At 44.9% G+C, this 18,966-nt stretch overlaps 1 long non-coding RNA gene and 1 pseudogene across 1 annotated transcript; both read left to right on the plus strand.

Moving 5' to 3' along the window:
• LOC115189918 (macrophage mannose receptor 1-like) overlaps positions 1–18,220 on the plus strand; it is a 44,467-nt pseudogene extending 26,247 nt beyond the window's left edge.
• Positions 9,721–11,690, plus strand: LOC115189919 (uncharacterized). Its single transcript, XR_003877056.1, has 3 exons — positions 9,721–9,767; positions 11,385–11,420; positions 11,604–11,690. It is a non-coding gene; the product is annotated as an uncharacterized LOC115189919 (long non-coding RNA).
• Positions 18,221–18,966: the final 746 nt, after the last annotated feature.

Genomic DNA, 18,966 nt, shown 5'->3' on the forward strand with positions numbered 1-18,966 from the left:
ACTCCAAGACAGCTAGTTCCTAATGTTAATTGCTCTTTTTTCAGATCAATAAAAAGCGTTTGGGAAACCATTACATCGGGCTAACAGTTGATCTTGATCGCTCTTTCGGGTGAGTATAAAACGAGTAAAAGAAGATTATCAAACAAATAAAAATACCTTTTTTATATCACTTCTAAACTAGTGGTGTCAAACTACTGTTCTATTGCTGCATTCATGAAATTTTAGAAACTCTGAAATACAAGTCAATTTAAAAGGCCCTCCAATTGGAGACTTTTCAGACATGCTGAACTCTGACGTCACCTACCAAGAACATAACTTGACAAAACATTATTTATCCAAATCAATTTATTTGGACCTTTTTTAACACTATAATTTGGATGAGAGCGTGATGGCTGCGCTTTTTGTTCATGGTTGACGTAGCTACTTAGACATTAGCCAGTTGGCGTTCTCAGCCAGGTCAAAGCATGTGAATGCACACAACTCATTGCTCCGTGTTTAGAAGTTGTATTTCCGAACATTCCGGCATGTCATGAACGCGCATATTTTCTGTGTATTGTCCGTGTTCTTTCTGGTTCTATGTCTTGTGTGTTCTGAGTTCTTGTGTTCTGAGTTCTGTGTTCCATGTTTCGTGCAGAGGAGAAGCCACGGCAGGGCCAGGCTGGGCAGAGGCCCTGCCAGATTGAATACTGGCCCACCTAATAAGGCTGGCTTAAAAATAAAAATTGAAATAAATGATTTTGATTTGTTGTTTGTATTGCTTCCTGACTTATCAGAAATGTTGAAAAATGCAGTGGGTTCCAGGGATACCCCACCACCATACCATACAGCTCCTTCAGAAAGGATTCATATCCCTTGATTTATTCTTCATTCTGTTGTTACAGCCTGAATTCAAAATGGATTAAATAGTATTTTTTCTCTCACAAATCTACACACAATACCCCATAATGACAAAGTACAAACTTGTTTTATAAATGTTTACACATTTATTGAAAATGAAATACAGACATATCTCATTTACATAAGTATTCACACCTCTGAGTGAATACATGTTAGAATCACACTTGGCAGCGATTACAGCTGTGAGTCTTTCTGGGTAAGTCTCTAAGAGCTTTCCACACCTAGATTCTGCAACATTTGCCCATTATTCTTTCAAACATTATTCAAGCTCTGTCAAATTGGTTGTTGATCATTGCTAGACAACCATTTTCAGGTCTTGCCCTAGATTTTCAAGTAGATTTAAGTCAAAACTTTAATATCGGCCACTCAGGAACATTCGCTGTCTTCTTGGTAAGCAACTCCAGTGTAGATTTGGCCTTGTGTTTTAGGTTATTGTTCTGCTGAAAGGTGAATTCATCTCCCAGTGTCAGGTGGAAAACAGACTGAACCAGGTTTTCCTCTAGGATTTGCTTGTGCTACGCTCCATTCCATTTCCTTTTATCCTGAAAACCTCCCCAGTCCTTAACGATGACAAGCATACCCATAACATGATGCAGCCACCACTATGCTTGAAATATGAAGAGTGGTTGTCACGATCGTCTAAAGGAGTAGACCAAGGCGCAGCGTGGTTAGAGTTCCACATGTTTAATAAATATGAAACTCACCAAAACAATACAGATGAAAACGAAGCGTGACGTTCTGGGCTGCTCACAGGCAGCTACACAAACGCAAGATCCCACAAAGCACAGGTGGGAAAAGGCTACCTAAGTATGATTCCTAATCAGAGACAACGATAGACAGCTGCCTCTGATTAGGAACCATACTCGGCCCAAAACAAAGAAATACAAAAACATAGAAAAAGAACATAGAAAGCCCACCCCAGTCACACCCTGGACAACAAAATAGAGAACAAAACCCTTTCTATGGCCAGGGCATGACAGTACCCCCCCCCAAAGGTGCGGACTCTAAAGGGGAGGGTCCGGGTGGGCCTTCCTTACGGCGGCAGCGTGACAGTGGTACTCAGTGATGTGTTGTATTGAATTTTCCCCAAACAAAACACTTTGTATTCATGACAAAAAGTTACATTCTTTGCCCAATTTTTGCCAAATTACTTTAGTGCCTTGTTGCCTTTTTTTTTATTCAGTAAAGGTTTCCTTCTTTTCACTATATCATTTAGGTTAGTATTGTGATTGTTGATCCATCCTAAGTTTTCTCCAATCACAGCCATTACACTGGTTTAATGTCACCATTGGCCTCATGGTGAACTCCCTGAGCGGTTTCTTCCTCTCCAGCATCTTAGTTACGGACGCATGTATCTTTGTAGTGACTGGGTGTACACCATCCAAAGTGTAATTAATAACTTCACCGTGCTCAAAAGGATATTCAATATCTTATGTTTTGTGTTCTGAGTTGTTGTGTCCTGTGTTTTGTCCAGCTGGATGGACGGTTCCCCAGTAGTATTCCAGAGATGGGACAACAACCAGCCGGACTTCAGGAACAATGATGAGAACTGTGTTGCCATGGCTAGCTACATTGGTGAGCTAAAGATGAGATGAGGCCCAAAAAAATCCTCTCTTATAAGAACTTCCTTTGAGTTATTTCATTCTGAATCTTGGGGCTGGTTACCACATAACTCAATGGCATGACTAGGACTACTATAACTGTGTGTTCAGGTTTCTAGCATGACTATAACTGTGTGTTCAGGTTTCTGGCATGACTATAACTGTGTTTTCTGTGTGTTCAGGTTTCTGGCATGACTATAACTGTGGCACTGAAATGAAGTCCATCTGTGAGAGGAGTGGTTCCCCCCCAGTGAACAGCACCGTGCCCCTACTGCCCCCCCCACAGGAGGCTGCCCCCGGAATGGATCCTCTACCAGTCTAAGGTCAGTAAGAGGAGAGAATGGATCCTAAGGTCAGAGATCAAAGGTTACACAGGAGGAGTGATATAATCATGATTATGTGATATGTTAAATGTCTTTCACATGAAAACAGACGATACAGTTTTACAACATGCTTTGAGAATGGAAGTCTAACTCAATGTGTTTGCCTATAATCAATCAACTTGATTAATTGCTTATTGATTTGTTTATAGTGCTACAAACTGACTGGATATCGGGTACCTAGAACCTGGCTCGAGGCCAGATCGTTCTGCCAATCCATGGGAGCTAACCTGGCATCCGTCACCAATAGGCAGGAGCAAGGTGAGATTATTTTAACCTCTATGGAGCTGCTCATGCTGTCACAGACTCTATAATGACACAGATATAAAGATGAGTCCTCTATCTATCTCTATGGTGCTGCTCATGCTGTCACAGACTCTATAATGACACAGATATAAAGATGAGTCCTCTATCAACCTCTATGGTGCTGCTCATGCTGTCACATATGCTATAATGAAACAGATATAAGGATGAGTCCTCTATCTCTCTATGGTTGCAGCGTTTCTGACGACCCAGATGACTTCTGGTGCTACTGACCTGTGGATTGGACTGAGTAACTTAAACCGGGACGCGTTTGTTTGGACCGATGGCCAGGCAGTCAAATACTTAAACTTCGATTTCATGAAGGTACGCATGTACACACATTTACCTAAGCAATGAGGGCCGAGGGTTGTGTTCCACGGCCAATATACCACAGCTGGTCGTAGGCATGACGACCAAGCAGACATTTACACATTTAAACATAAACAAAACATTCACATAAGACATAATCAATGTTCCCGCCTAAACTGCAGAGAAGCACGAGATTGAACTTCACTCACCTTTCTCTAGTTTTCCTCTTCAGTTAACAGTCTTTCGCTCTACTGTGGGAATTGTAATCGAATAAGCACAATGTTAGCCAATTTTAATGTAAAATACCGACACAAAACGAACTATGCAAGACTTAGTATGCAAAACTAACTGTGCAAGAGATATGAGTAGGATTCTATTGACAGGCAGGACTCAGCCTGTACTCTACACAGACCGGTGCCACATTACCAATCAGAGCTGCAGTAGGCCTATATGCAAATAGCCAATGCCATATATGGATCTGTGCCGTTCACTGTGTTTAGGCTACAGTACGAGCGGTCGTTTGTAGATGCTCTTGTGTTGAGATTAAAGTGTCTGAAGGACAAGTGGATGAACAGGTTCATGTCAAGTCCTGCATTTCTCATGGAATGTAGGCCTATATTGAACACACATTGGCTGCTAGTGTAGGCTGAATGATAGAACAGCTACTTCCATGTTAAAATGTTATGGAATGCATTTTTCTCCATTGTTTTAGATGGTCGGTTGTAGATGCTGTTGTTCTGAGATCAAAGAGAGAGCTACATGTAGCCACCTGTGTATGTTTGCTAGTTAGCTAGTTATTAGCCCAGTTCTAGCTCATTTCCAGTCAACAATTTCAATAAGCATTTCTCTACGTCTGGCCATGCTTTCCACCTGGCTACCCAACCCCGGCCAACAGCTCAGCACCCCCTGCTTCTCCTTCACCCAAATCCAGACAGCTGATGTTCTGAAAGAGCTGCAAAATCTGGATCCCTGCAAATCAGCTGGGCTAGACAATCTGGACCCTCTCTTCCTAAAATCATCCGCCGCCATTTTTGCAACCCCTATTACAAGTCTGTTCAACATCTCTTTCGTATCGTCTGAGATTCCTGGAGATTGGAAAGCGGCCGCGCCATCCCCCTCTTCAAAGGGGGTGACACTCCAGACCTAAACTGTTACAGACCTATATCTATCCTGCCCTACCTTTCTAAAGTCTTCGAAAGCCAAATGAACAAACATATCACCGACCATTTCGAATCCCACCATACCTTCTCCGCTATGAAATCTGGTTTCTGAGCTGGTCATGGGTGCACCTCAGCCACGCTCAAGGTCCAAAACGATATCATAACCGGTATCAATAACAGACAGTACAGTGCAGCCATCTTCATCGAACTGGTCAAGGCTTTCGACTCTGCCAATCACCGTATTCTTATTGGCAGACTCAACTGCCTTGGTTTCTATAATGACTGCTCCCCTGGTTCACCAACTACTTCTCAGACAGAGTTCATTATGTCAAATCAGAGGGCCTGTTGTTTGGACCTCTGGCAGTCTATATGGGGGTGCCACAGGGTGCAATTCTCGGGTCGACTCTCTTCTCTGTATACATCAATGATGTTGCTCTTGCTGCTGGTGATTGTCTGATCCACGTCTACGCAGACGACACCATTCTGTATACATCTGATGCACATCTTTGGACACTGTGTTAACAAACCTCCAAACGGGCTTCAATGCCATACAACACTCCTTCCGTGGCCTCCAACTGCTCTTAAACGCTAGTAAAACGAAATGCATGCACTTCAACCGATCGCTGCCCGCACCGCCCGCCCGGCTAGCATCACTACTCTGGACGGTTCTGACTTAGAATATGTGGACAACTATAAAAACCGCAGTGTCTGGTTAGACTGTAAACTCTCCTTCCAGACTCACATTAAGCATCTCCAATCCAAAATTAAATCTAGAATCGGCTTCCTATTTTGCAACAAAGCCTCCTTCACTCATGCTGTCAAACATACCCTCGTAAAACTGACTATCCTACCATTTCTTGACTTCAGCGATGTCATTTACAAAATAGCCTCCAACACTCTACTCAGCAAATTTGATGCAGTCTATCACAGTGCCATCCATTTTGTCACCAAAGCCCCATATACTACCCACAACTGTGACCTGTATGCTCTCGTTGGCTTCTCCTCGCTACATATTCGTCGCCAAACCCACTGGCTCCAGGTCGTCTATAAGTCTTTGCTAGGTAAAGCTCTGCCTTATCTCAGCTCACTGGTCACTATAGCAACACCCACCTATAGCACGCACTCCAGCAGGTATATTCACTGGTCATCCCCAAAGCCAACACCTCTTTGGCCGCCTTTCCTTCCAGTTCTCATGCTGCAATGATTGGACGAACTGCAAAAATCACTGAAGTTGGAGGCTTATATCTCCCTCACTAACTTTAAGCATCAGCTGTCAGAGCAGGTACCAATCGCTGCAGCTGTATATAGTCCATCTGTAAATAGCCCATCCAACCAACCAAACTACCTACCTCATCCCCATATTTGTTTTGTTTTCCTGCTCTTTTGCACACCAGTGTCACTACTTGCACATCCTCATCCTCATCGCATATATCACTCCAGTGTAAATCTGCTAAATTGTAATTACTTTCGCCACTATTGGCCTATTTATTGCCTTACCTCGTTACGTCATTTGCACACACTGTATATAGACTTTTCTATTGTGTGATTGACTGTATGTTTTTGTTTATTCCATGTGTAACTCTGTGTTGGTTTTTGGTCGCACTGCTTTGCTTTATCTTGGCCAGGTCACAGTGTAAATGAGATCTTGTTCTCAACTGGCCGACCTGGGTTTAATAAAGGTGAAATAAAAATAATAACAATGGGGCAGTGGTTTCTTCTCCTACAAAGTACAAAATGTGTGCATTTCTGGCCCTCTTTTGAAAAGCCAGTCAGGTAAGAGCTTTTTTTTATATCTTAAAGGGGCGGTGTTGTATTTTGAGACGATCTTGAATAAGCTAAGTAGCCAATAGGCAGAGGGTAGAATAATTTGTATGATTCCTATGTAATAATTGTATGGGAATAATAACGTAAGATGTTTCTGGCATCAAAACAACACATTCAGTCACCACCTTGTCTGAAGGACAAGTGGATGAACAGGTTAATGTTCAAGTCCTGCATGTCTCATGGAATGTAGGCCTATATGAACACACATTGGCTGCTACTGTAGACTGAATGATTGAACAGCTATTTCCATGTTAAAATGTTATGGGATGCATTTTCTCCATTGTTTTTGATGGATGGCCTCTCTGGTTAGGCCTACATTATGATCAAAGAGCCAGAGTTGCCTCCTTGTCCACTGTTAAAACTGTACTTAAAGCAGGTACAGCCTCAGTGTTCACAGTTAAAACTGTAACTAAAGCAGGTACAGCCTCAGTGTTCACAGTAAAACTGTAACTTATAGTGGGTACAGCCTCAGTGTTCACAGTAAACGTGCGCTGGAAGTTGGACACCATTTTCACAACTTCAAGTTTGTGCAAAGCAGACCTTAAATTTGCTTAGTGGTGAAAATTGAGTAAACATTTGACATAATATACACATACATTACAGCCTGGAACACTGTTTGGCACATTGGACATGATGTATGAGTTTAATTTGCTCATTTTATCCCTAAACCAGTAATGTTTCTTAATAAATACCCCTAATATGTCATATTTTGTTTCTTAATTGTAGAGACGGTCGCAGATGTTTCCCATGGCCATCACTATCGTCAGGTAAAGTCCCTTTATAACTTTAAGTAAACACAGAAGTACACACACAGGACCTAGTGAAGGTTTACACCCGCTTCGCACAGTCTTCACATTTTGCTGCCTTAAAGTTAATTAAAAAAAGGAATTAAATTATGTTTTTTTCTGACAGATCTACACAAAACTATTCCACATATTCAAAGTGAAAGAAAGTTGGAGAAAATGTTAAATTCATAAAAAAAAAGAATGTATTGTTTGTGTGTGTCTTCACATCCCCAGAGTTCATACTTGGTGGAAACACCCCAGAGTTCATACTTGGTGGAAACACCACAAAGTTCAAACTTGGTGGAACACCCCAGAGTCCTACTTGGTGGAAGACCTTTTTGGGGAAGGTGTCAGGATCAAAAGACATTACTTGAAAGAGCCCAGGTAAAAAAGAAAAGGAAAGCTTACCCTCCATCTTCTGAAAACCCTGGGACTATCCAGGGACAAGAAACCCTGGGACTATCCCAGGGACAAGAAACCCTGGGACTATCCCAGGGACAAGAAACCTGGGACTATCCCAGGGACAGAAACCCTGGGACTATCCCAGGGACAAGAATACCCTGGGACTATCCCAGGGACAAGAAACCTGGGGCTATATCCATGGAAAAGAAACCCTGGGGCTATCCAGGGACAAGAAACCCTGGGACTATCCCAGGGACAAGAAAACACTGGACTATCCCCAGGGACAAGAACCACTGGAGTATCCCAGGGACAAGAAACCTGGGACTCTCACAGAGACAATGAAACCCTAACCCTGGGACTATCCCGGGATAAGAAACCCTGGGGCTATATCCAGGACAAGAAACCCTGGGCTATCCAGGGACAAGAAAACCCTGGGACTATCCAGGGACAATAAGTCCTGGGCTATCCCAGGGACAAGAAACCCTGGTACTATCCAGGGACAGAAAACCCTGGGACTATCCCAGGGACAGAAACCCTGGGCGTATCCCAGGGACAAGAAACCCTGGGACTATACCAGGACACGAAACCCTAACCCTGGGACCTATCCCAGGAAAAGAAAGCCGTGGTACTATCCCAGGGACAAGAAACCTGGGACTATCACAGAGACAAGAAACCCTAACCCTGGGACTACCCAGGGACAAGAAACCCTGGGGCTATATCCATGGACAAGAAACCCTGGGGCTATCCAGGGACAAGAAACCCTGGGACTATCCCCAAGGACAAGAAGTCCCTGGGACTATCCCAGGGACAAGAAACCCTGTACTATCCATGGACAAGAAACCCTGGGGACCATCCAGGGACAAGAAAGCCTGGGACTATCCAGGACAAGAAAACCTGGGACTATCCCAGGGGACAAGAAACCCTGGGCCTTATACCAGGGACACGAAACCCTAACCCTGGGACTATCCCAGGAACAAGAAAGCCTGGTACTATCCCAGGGACACAAACCCTAACCCTGGGACTATCCCAGGAACAAGAAAGCCTGGTACTATCCAGGGACAAGAAACCCTGGGACTATCCAAGGGACAAAAAACCCTGTGACTATCCAGGGACAAGAAACCCTAACCCTGGGGACTATCCAGGGACAAGAAAGCCTAGGATTTCCCAGGGACAAGAAAGCCGGGGATTATCCCAGGGACAAGAAAGCCTAATTGCAAACATTTGAATGCTAAATACACGCCAGAATGGCTTTCCAATAGGTGTTGAGTGCTCCTGAATGGTCCAGTCTCAGTTCTGACTTTAATCTGCTTAAAAAACAGGAACAAAGTTTGAATATTGCTGTCCATCAAAGATTTCCAACAAAATTTGGATTAACAGGTTAATGTCAAGCCCTGCATGTGTTTTTCAAAAGTCTCATGGAATATAGGTCTATATTGAACACCACACATTCGCTGCTACTGAAGACTGAATGATAGAACAGCTATTTCCATGTTAAAATGTTATGGGATGCATTTTTCTCCATTGTTTTTTGATGGTAGGCCTCTCTGGTAGGCCAACATTATGATCAAAGAGCCAGAGTTGCCTACTTGTCCACTGTTAAAACTGTAACTTAAAGCAGGTACAGCCTCAGTGTTCACAGTAAAACTGTAACTTAAAGCAGGTACAGTCTCGGTGTTCACAGTAAAACTGTTACTTAAAGCGGGTACAGCCTCAGTCTTCACAGTAAAACTGTAACTATAGTGGGGTACAGCCTCAGTGTTCACAGTAAAACTGTAACTTATAGTGGGTACAGCCTCAGTGTTCACAGTAAACGTACGCTGGAAGTTGAACATCATTTTCACAACTTTCAAGTTTGCGCAAAGCAGACCTTAAATTGCTTAGTGGTGAAAATTGAGTAACATTGACATAATATACACATACATTACAGCCTGGAACACTGGTTGGCACACTGGACATGATGTAGTAGTTTACTTTGAGTTTAATTTGCTCATTTTATCCCTAAACCAGTAATGTTTCTTAAGTAAATACCCCTAATATATAATATTTGTTTCTTAATTGTAGAGACGGTCGCAGATTATAATATCGGAATGGCATCACTATCGTCAGGTAAAGTCCCTTTAAACTTAAGTAAACACAGAAGTACACACACAGGACCTAGTGAAAGTCTACACCTGCTTTGCACAGTCTTTCACATTTTGCTACCTTAGAATTAAGTCAAAAAGGACTTCAATTATGATTTTTTCTGACAGATCTACATAAACCTATTCCACATATTCAAAGTGAAAGAATGTATTGATTGCGTATGTTTTCACACCCCAGAGTTCATACTTGGTGGAAGCCTCTTTGTGATAGGTGTAAGGATCAAAAGACATGACATGAGCAGAGCCCAGGTAAAAAAGAAAAGAAAGCTACCTCCGTCTTCTGAAATCGTGGGGACTATCCCAGGGACAAGAAAACGCTGGGACTATCCCAGGACAAGAAATCTTGGGACTATCCCAGGGACAAGAAAGCCTGAGACTATCCCAGGGACAAGAACCCTGGGACTATCCTCAGGGACAAGAAATCTTGGGACTATCCCAGGGACAAGAAAGCCTGGGACTATCCCAGGGACAAGAAAGCCTGGAATGTCCCAGGGAAAGATAGCCTGGGACTATCCCAGGGACAAGAAAGCCTGGGAATGTCCCAGGGACAAGAAAGCCTGGGACTATCCCAGGGACAAGAAAGCCTGGGAATGTCCCAGGGACAAGAAAGCCTGGGACTATCCCAGGGACAAGAAAGCCTGGGACTATCCAGGGACAAGAAACCCTGGGACTATCTCAGGGACAAGAAACCCTAACCCTGGGACTATAACAGAGACAAGAAAGCCTGGGACAATCCAGGGACAAGAAAGCCTGGGACTGTCCCAGGGACAAGATTGCCTAATTGCACACATTTGAATGCCAAAGACACACCAGAATGGCTTTCCAATAGGTGTTGAGTGCTCCTGAATTGTCCAGTCTCAATTCTGACTTTAATCTGCTTAAAAAAACAGGAACAAAGTTTGAATATTGCTGTCTATCGAAGATTTCCAACCAAATTTACTGTGCTTGAAGAGTTTTGACAAAAACAACGGATATAGTCGCGCTAAGAGTTGTGGTAAGTTGGTAGAATCTTATTGGAAATGGTCCACAGCTGTAATGGCTGCCTAAGGGGCTTCCACCAAGTAGTAACTCTGGGGGGGTGAAGACGTACGCTGTCAGACATCCTCATTTACTATTTAATATATTGTATACACACATTTATACACAAACACAGATATCCACACACACCACCGACACGCCTACTGTACATATGTTTAGATACATATTATTCTGAAACACATTGACTAAATCCCCATCGTTTACATATTATACTGAAACACATTGACTAAATCCCCATCGTTTACATATTATACTGAAACACATTTACTAAATCCCAGTCGTTACATATTATACTGAACACTGTCTAAATCCCCATCGTTTACATATTATACTGAAACACATTGACTAAATCCCAGTCGTTACATATTATACTGAAACACATTGACTAAATCCCCATCGTTGACATATTATACTGAAACACATTGACTAAATCCCCATCGTTTACATATTATACTGAAACACTTTGACTAAATCCCTGTCGTTTTTTGCTTATTCCATCTCTAGAACAATGTCTTAAAAACACCATTTGGTTTTCAAATTGTAGAGGTACATGGATATGCTTTCCTCTCGGGCTAGTCAGGTAAGATCCATTTAAACAAACTATCACAATTCAAAATGAGAAATACACACAATAAATCGGATAATAATATATTAAAAATGTATTATTTAAAGTGTAGCCTTACATTTTGCTCAAGCTCTACTATATGACAGATTAAGTCTGTGACTGTGAATGTTGTCCATTATTGTAATCTTTGTCTCACAGTGTGCTGTGATGGCCAGTTCCTCCTCCATCTTGGGAAAATGGGAAACCAGGTCCTGCATCAACACCTACGGCTTCATCTGTCAGCGCAAGTGGGTGAGCAAAGACATTCTTCTATTTCCTCTTCTTTCTCTCTCCTCCTTCTCCTCTTCTTTCTCTTCTCATCCTCTTCAATCCTCTTTTCATCCTTCTTCTCGTCTCATCCTCAGCCCTCTGATTTGTAATGTGACTAAGTGTTGCTCTGCCCTCCTAGACTCAGGCATCCCAGTCCCGGCCCCGACAGTGTTACCTAGAGGCTGGGTGAAGCTGGCCCACGACTCTACAAGGTGCTGCCCCAGAACTGTAACATGGCCCGAAGCCGCGGATGCAGTGTGAGGCTGAGGAGGGCCAGCTGGCTAGCACCCTGGGATGAACTGTCAGCAGCCTACCTGGAGCTGGTCTAAGGCTCTGAAGCTGCAGACACCACTGTGGATGGACCTCAATAGGAATGAGGTACAGTAACAAGCTGTATCTTCAGGTGCCACAGACTCCTCATCAGAATAGGCAGGTTATTGGTACTGCTGGATTCTGGGTGAAACTTTGAACACTGCTATACTAGAGACATGATGATCAGAAGTAATACTATAGTATCTGAGGGGTGATAGAGAATGGTTGTTACATCAGAAGTAACAAGGTGCTTCTACATCTGCATTGCTTGCTGTTTGGGGTTTTAGGCTGGGTTATGTAGAGCACTTTGTGGACATCAGCTGATGTACGAAGGGCTTCATAAATAGAATGATAGAAGTTAATGGTTATCTGTAGGAGGCCAGATGGCTTTGGAAGTTCTGGGTGGACGGGAGGAAGGTCACGTGACTGCTGTAGGGGATACGGTGGGTTCAACCACAGGGTTCGGTCTACAGCACCACAAAACGGTGTCCTCTGAGATGAAGCCTAGGTGTTCCAGATTGTCAGGAAAAGCTAGTGTACTGTAATATAACATTGGTGTTCAGATTGTCAGGAAAGGCTAGTGTACTGTAATATATAACATGGTGTTAAGATTGTCAGAAAGGCTAGTGTACTGTAATATAACATGTTTTTATGCCAACGCGAATTACAGTCATGCGTGAAAAACATTTTGGTATGGGAGGTTGCCAGCAGGAATCAAACCCATGATAGTGAAGTTGGAAGCGCCAGCTCTACCAACTGACTTACAGCTGTAGTGGTTTGTCTTTTCAGACACAGGCTACTTCAGGTGGATGGACGGCTGGCCCTTGAGCCCTGGCCCGGTGGGCCCACAGGCGAGCCCAGCAGAGACCGGCCCTGTGTCTACCTGGATGTGGAAGGCACCTGGAAGACAGCCCTTGTAACCACACCTACCCCACTGTGTGCAAGCAGTCCACAGGTGAGACAGTCACTGAACCCGGTGTGTTAGTAGTCACCAGGTGAGACAGTCACTGACCCAAGTCTGTTAGTAGTCACCAGGTGAGACAGGTACCTACCCCAGTGTGTTAATAGTCACCAGGTGAGACAGTCTCCTAACCCAGTGTTGGTAGTCACCAGGTGAGACAGTCACCTACACCCAGTGTTGTTCAGTGAGACAGTCCACCCAGTGTGTAGTAGTCACAGGTGAGACAGTCCCACCCAGTGTGTAGTAGTCACCATGTGAGACAGTCTCCTACCCCAGTGTGTTCGTAGTCACCAGGTGAGACAGTCACCACCCCAGTGTGTTAGTAGTCACAGCAGATGAGACAGTCACCTACCCCAGTGTGTTAGTAGTCACCAGGTGAGACAATCACCTACCCCAGTGGTTAGTAGTCCCCAGGTGAGACAGGTACCTACCCCAGTGTGTTAGTAGTCACCACGTGAGACAGGTACCTACCACAGGTGTTAGTAGTCCCCAGGTAAAACAGGTACCTACCCAGTGTGTTAGTAGTCCCCCAGTGTAAACAGGTACCTACCCCAGTGTGTTATTAGTCCCCAGTAAAACAGGTACCTACCCCAGTGGGTTAGTAGCCCCAGGTAAAACAGGTACCTACCCCAGTGTGTTAGTAGTCACCAGGTGAGACAGGTACATACCTCAGTATGTTAGTAGTGACCAGGTGAGACAGGTACCTACCCCAGTGTGTTAGTAGTCACCAGGTGAGACAGGTACATACCCCAGTGTGTTAGTAGTCACCAGGTGAGACAGGTACCTACCCCAGTGTGTTAGTAGTCACTAGGTGAGACAGGTACCTACCCCAGTGTGTTAGAAGTCCCCAGGTGAGACAGGTACCTACCCCAGTGTGTTAGAAGTCCCCAGGTGAGACAGGTACTTACCCCAGTGTGTTAGTAGTCACTAGGTGAGACAGGTACCTACCCCAGTGTGTTAGTAGTCACCAGGTGAGACAGGAACCTACCCCAGTGTGTTAGTGAGTCACTAGGTGAGACAGGTACCTACCCCAGTGTGTTAGAAGTCCCCAGGTGAGACAGGTACCTACCCCAGTGTGTTAGAAGTCCCCATTTGAGACAGGTACTTACCCCCAGGTGTGTCGTAGTCACCAGGTGAGACAGTCACCCACCCCAGTGTGTTAGTAGTCACCAGGTGAGACAGTCACCTACCCCAGTTGTGTTAGTAGGTCACCAGGTGAGACAGTCACCTACCCCCAGTGTGTTAGTAGTCCCCAGGTGAGACAGGTACCTACCCCAGTGTGTTAGTAGTCACCAGGTGAGACAGGTACCTACCACAGTGTGTTAGTAGTCCCCAGGAAAAACAGGTACCTACCCCAGTGTGTTAGTAGTCCCCAGGTAAAAACAGGTACCTACCCCAGTGTGTTATTAGTCCCCAGGTAAAACAGGTACCTACCCCAGTGGGTTAGTACCCCCCAGGTAAAACAGGTACCTACCCCAGTGTGTTAGTAGTCACCAGGTGAGACAGGTACATACCTCAGTATGTTAGTAGTGACCAGGTGAGACAGGTACCTACCCCAGTGTGTTAGTAGTCACCAGGTGAGACAGGTACATACCCCAGCTGTGTTAGTAGTCACCAGGTGAGATAGGTACCCTACCCCAGTGTGTTAGTAGTCACTAGGTGAGACAGGCACCTACCCCAGTGTGTTAGAAGTCCCCAGGTGAGACAGCTACCTACCCCAGTGTGTTAGAAGTCCCCAGGTGAGGACAGGTACTTACCCCAGTGTGTTAGTAGTCACTAGGTGAGACAGGTACCTACCCCAGTGTGTTAGTAGTCACCAGGTGAGACAGGAACCTACCCCAGTGTGTTAGTAGTCACTAGGTGAGACAGGTTACCTACCACCAGTGTGTTAGAAGTCCCCAGGTGAGACAGGTACCTACCCCAGTGTGTTAGAAGTCCCCAGGTGAGACAGGTACTTACCCCAGTGTGTTAGTAGTCACCAGGTGTGACAGTCTCCTACCCCAGTGTGCTAGTAGTCACCAGGTGAGACAGGTACATACCCCAGTGTGTTAGTAGCAGGGCGGGACGGATCCTATCTGTAGTTCCCTATTCAGCGCCATAATCCCATACGCTAGTTTCTTCCAGAGAGGAGATCCTATTGGTGGATCCCTGTGCAGTGCTGTAATCCTATTGGTTGGTTCCCCCATAGCCGTCCCGCCCACGGCCCCGCCCCAGTACCCCGGGGTATGTGTCCAGGAGGAGGAGGATATCAGCGGTAGGAACAGCCCCTGGTCCTGGTTGCCTTTCCGAGGTCACTGCTACAGCTTTGTCATTAACGACGTCAGGTGGGCCGACGCCTCCACCAGCTGTATACGTAAAGTAGGAGGAGCCTCAAAACCAAGGGTGTGTCAAAAAATGCCGCCCTATTGAATACCTGTGATTTCTGATAAGATGACTTGGCAGGAGAGAGACGAGACTTGAGCCCATGTAACACATTTCATTCAGAACTCTTCAGGGTTCAAAATGCCAGATTTGATAGCAAGTTTCATCTTAGATCCAAGGGCATAGTACTTAGTGCACCTTCACTATTCCCTACATAGTGCACTTTTGATCAAGGCCCCATGCGGGGTACCGTTATAAAATGGAGCAAATTTGGACGGGGCCCATATCCCATTCTCTAACCCTTCTCCTCCAAGTGTGTACTGGTTGACTGGATTGGTGGAAGAAAGGTGTTTCAGTGTGTGTCCCACCTATCTAATGATGTAGGACACAGACTGATACACCTATCTAATGCTTTTACATCCTGGCGTGGAGTGAGATGGTGAACGCTTCAGGGAGAAAAGGAGACAACTGGAATTGGGATCCAGTATTCCATGAACTGTGCACTTCTTTGGACAGAACAAACCGTAAAGAAAGTAATTGGAGAAGCATTAATACGAATATTGTGTGTGAAGGGGCGTCTCTGGTGAGCATCGAGGATCCTGCCGAACTCCGCTTCATAAAGAGCAACCTGGAGTTTCTGAAAGACAGCTACTTCCTTCTGGATAGGCCTGTTCAAAACACACCTAGGTAACTACCAATCCTTCTAGATAGGCCTGTTCAAAACACACCTAGGTAACTACCAATCCTTCTAGATAGGCCTGTTCAAAACACACCTAGGTAACTACCAATCCTTCCAGATAGACCTGTTCAAAACACACATCGGTAACTACCAATCCTTCCAGATAGGCCTGTACAAAACACACCTAGGTAACTACCAGTCCTTCTGGATAGGCCTGTACAAAACACACCTCGGTAACTACCAATCCTTCCAGATAGGCCTGTTCAAAACACACCTAGGTAACTACCAATTCTTCTAGATAGCCCTGTACGAAACACACCTACACTTTTATAATAAAAAGGTTCCAAAATGGTTCTTCGGCCGTCACCATGGGAGAACCCTGGTAACAGCCGAATAGCTCATTTAGGTTCTAGAAAGAACCTTTTCTGTAAGAGTGTAGGTAACTACATGACTAACAACAGACCCTGTTGCAGGTCAGTGGAAGTGGCTGGACCAAACAGTGGGACTACATTAACTGGGCAAAAGGACAGCCTCAGGACTCTCCCTATGACTATGGATATATTCAATCCTCCGATGGGACCTGGAGCACTGCCTCCAGTTGGGCTGATAAACCATACATCTGTAAGAAGCCCAAAGGTGAGACAGACCTTACATCTGTAAGAAAGACGGGTGAGACTGACCAACATCTGTAGGAAAGACGAGGGTGAGACTGACCATACATCTGTAGGAAAGACGAGGGTGAGACTGACCATACATCTGTGAGACGAGGGTGAGACTGACTATACATCTGTAGGAAAGACGAGGGTGAGACTGACCATACATCTGTGAGGGGAACGGCACCTCCGTACCTTCAGGCTCTGATCAGGCCCTACACCCAAACAAGGGCACTACGTTCATCCACCTCTGGCCTGCTCGCCTCCCTACCTCTGAGGAGGCACAGCTCCCGCTCAGCCCAGTCAAAACTGTTCGCTGCTCTGGCGCCCCAATGGTGGAACAGGCTCCCTCACGACGCCAGGACAGCGGAGTCAATCACCACCTTCCGGAGACACCTGAAACCCCACCTCTTTAAGGAATACCTGGGATAGGATAAAGTAATCCTTCTACCCCCCCCCCCCAAAAAAAGATTTAGATGCACTATTGTAAAGTGGTTTTTCCACTGGTTTTCTTAAGGTGAATGCACCAATTTGTAAGTCGCTCTGGATAAGAGCGTCTGCTAAATGACTTAAATGTAAATGTAGGAAAGACGAGGGTGAGAGGGGAGCACCATGGCACCATGTATCTATTACAATATCCACACAACTTTCTTTCTCACTCCATAGTGTAGTGCACAAATGAATGTCAATAGAACTATAGGAAATGAAGGCCGTGATGAAGAATTATTTGAGCAATTAGGATAATAGACAGTAGATAGATAGATAGTTTACCTGGTTAAATAAAGGTGAAATAAACAAATAAATAGACAGTGTTAGACCTCTTAATAATACCTTGTTAATAATCCTCTCTGTTCCACCTCCAGTTCTACCAGAAACACCACCAACACAAGGTGAGTCATGAATGAATGAGCCGATCAATCAACCAACCCACCACCACCCGTCAACCCATCATCCATCCTTCAATCAACTAATCAATCAATCAATCAATCAATCAATCAATCAATCAATCAATTAGCCACTCTGTCGATTGACCACTCTGTCGATTGACCTCTCTGTCGATTGACCACTCTGTCGATTGACCACTCGGTCGATTAACCACTCGGTCGATTAACCACTCGGTCGATTGACCACTCTGTCGATTAACCACTCTGTCGATTAACCACTCTGTCGATTAACCAATCAGTCATATCAGTCAAACAATGATAGCAGTACTGTAATATTTATTCCTGTGATCCTGCAGTGTCTCTGAAGGGAGGTCACAGGCGTGTGTATTCAGGCCTGGCAGTGGTGGTGATATTGGCTACCATGTGTCTGATGGGCCTCACAGCCTTAATGCTCTACAAGAAGATCGGCCGTCCCCTGCCCTCCTTCACCAACCCCCTGGGCTTCAGCGCAGGCCGGAGTACCTTTGACAACCCCCTCTACACGGAGCCCGTCACCGAGGTCGAGCCCAGCATGGTGGACACTAGCCAGCTGGTCAACCATATGGAGGCTCAGCCAATGATCCCTTTGTGATTGGGGGGAGTCAAGGGGGGAGTCAAGGGGGAGTAAGGTTAAAGATCTAACCCAGGTTAGGACAAGTCATATTTACGTGCAGAAGCTTTCGAAAATAATAAACAAATTCATTAGACCAGCACTGTTAAGAACTAGCTTCAGTCTATGGGTATCTGCTAGCATGAATTAGCGCAATGACTGGAAGTCTATGGGTATCTGCTAGCATGAATTAGCGCAATGACTGGAAGTCTATGGGTATCTGCTAGCATGAATTAGTGCAATGGCTGGAAGTCTATGGGTATCTGCTATCTGGAAGGATTGGTCATTGCGCTAATTCATGCTAGCAGATACCCATAGACTTCCAGTCATTGCGCTAATTCATAAAAATGAAAAGCATCCGGGTGCTCTGCCACCGCCGTCGCCGAAGCGACGGAAGGGGAGACATTAACTTCTCTGGGCTACGTGGGACGCTACCATCCCACCCACGGTTCACACTATTCAACAGCCAGTGAAATTTCAGGGCGGCAAATTCAAAACAACAAAATCTCATAATTCAAATATCTCAAACATACAACTATTTTACACCAATTTTAAAGATACACTTGTCCTTAATCCAACCACATTGTCCGATTTCAAAAAGGCTTTACGGCGAAAGCATAAAGTTAGATTATGTTAGGACAGTGCCAACACAAGAAAACAACACAGCCATTTTCCAAGCAGGAGAGGGGTCACAAAAACCAGCAATACAGCTGAAATTAAGCACTAACCTTTGACAATCTTCATCAGATTACA

This window comes from Salmo trutta, unplaced genomic scaffold, assembly GCF_901001165.1.
Source record: "Salmo trutta unplaced genomic scaffold, fSalTru1.1, whole genome shotgun sequence".
NCBI lineage: Eukaryota > Metazoa > Chordata > Actinopteri > Salmoniformes > Salmonidae > Salmo > Salmo trutta.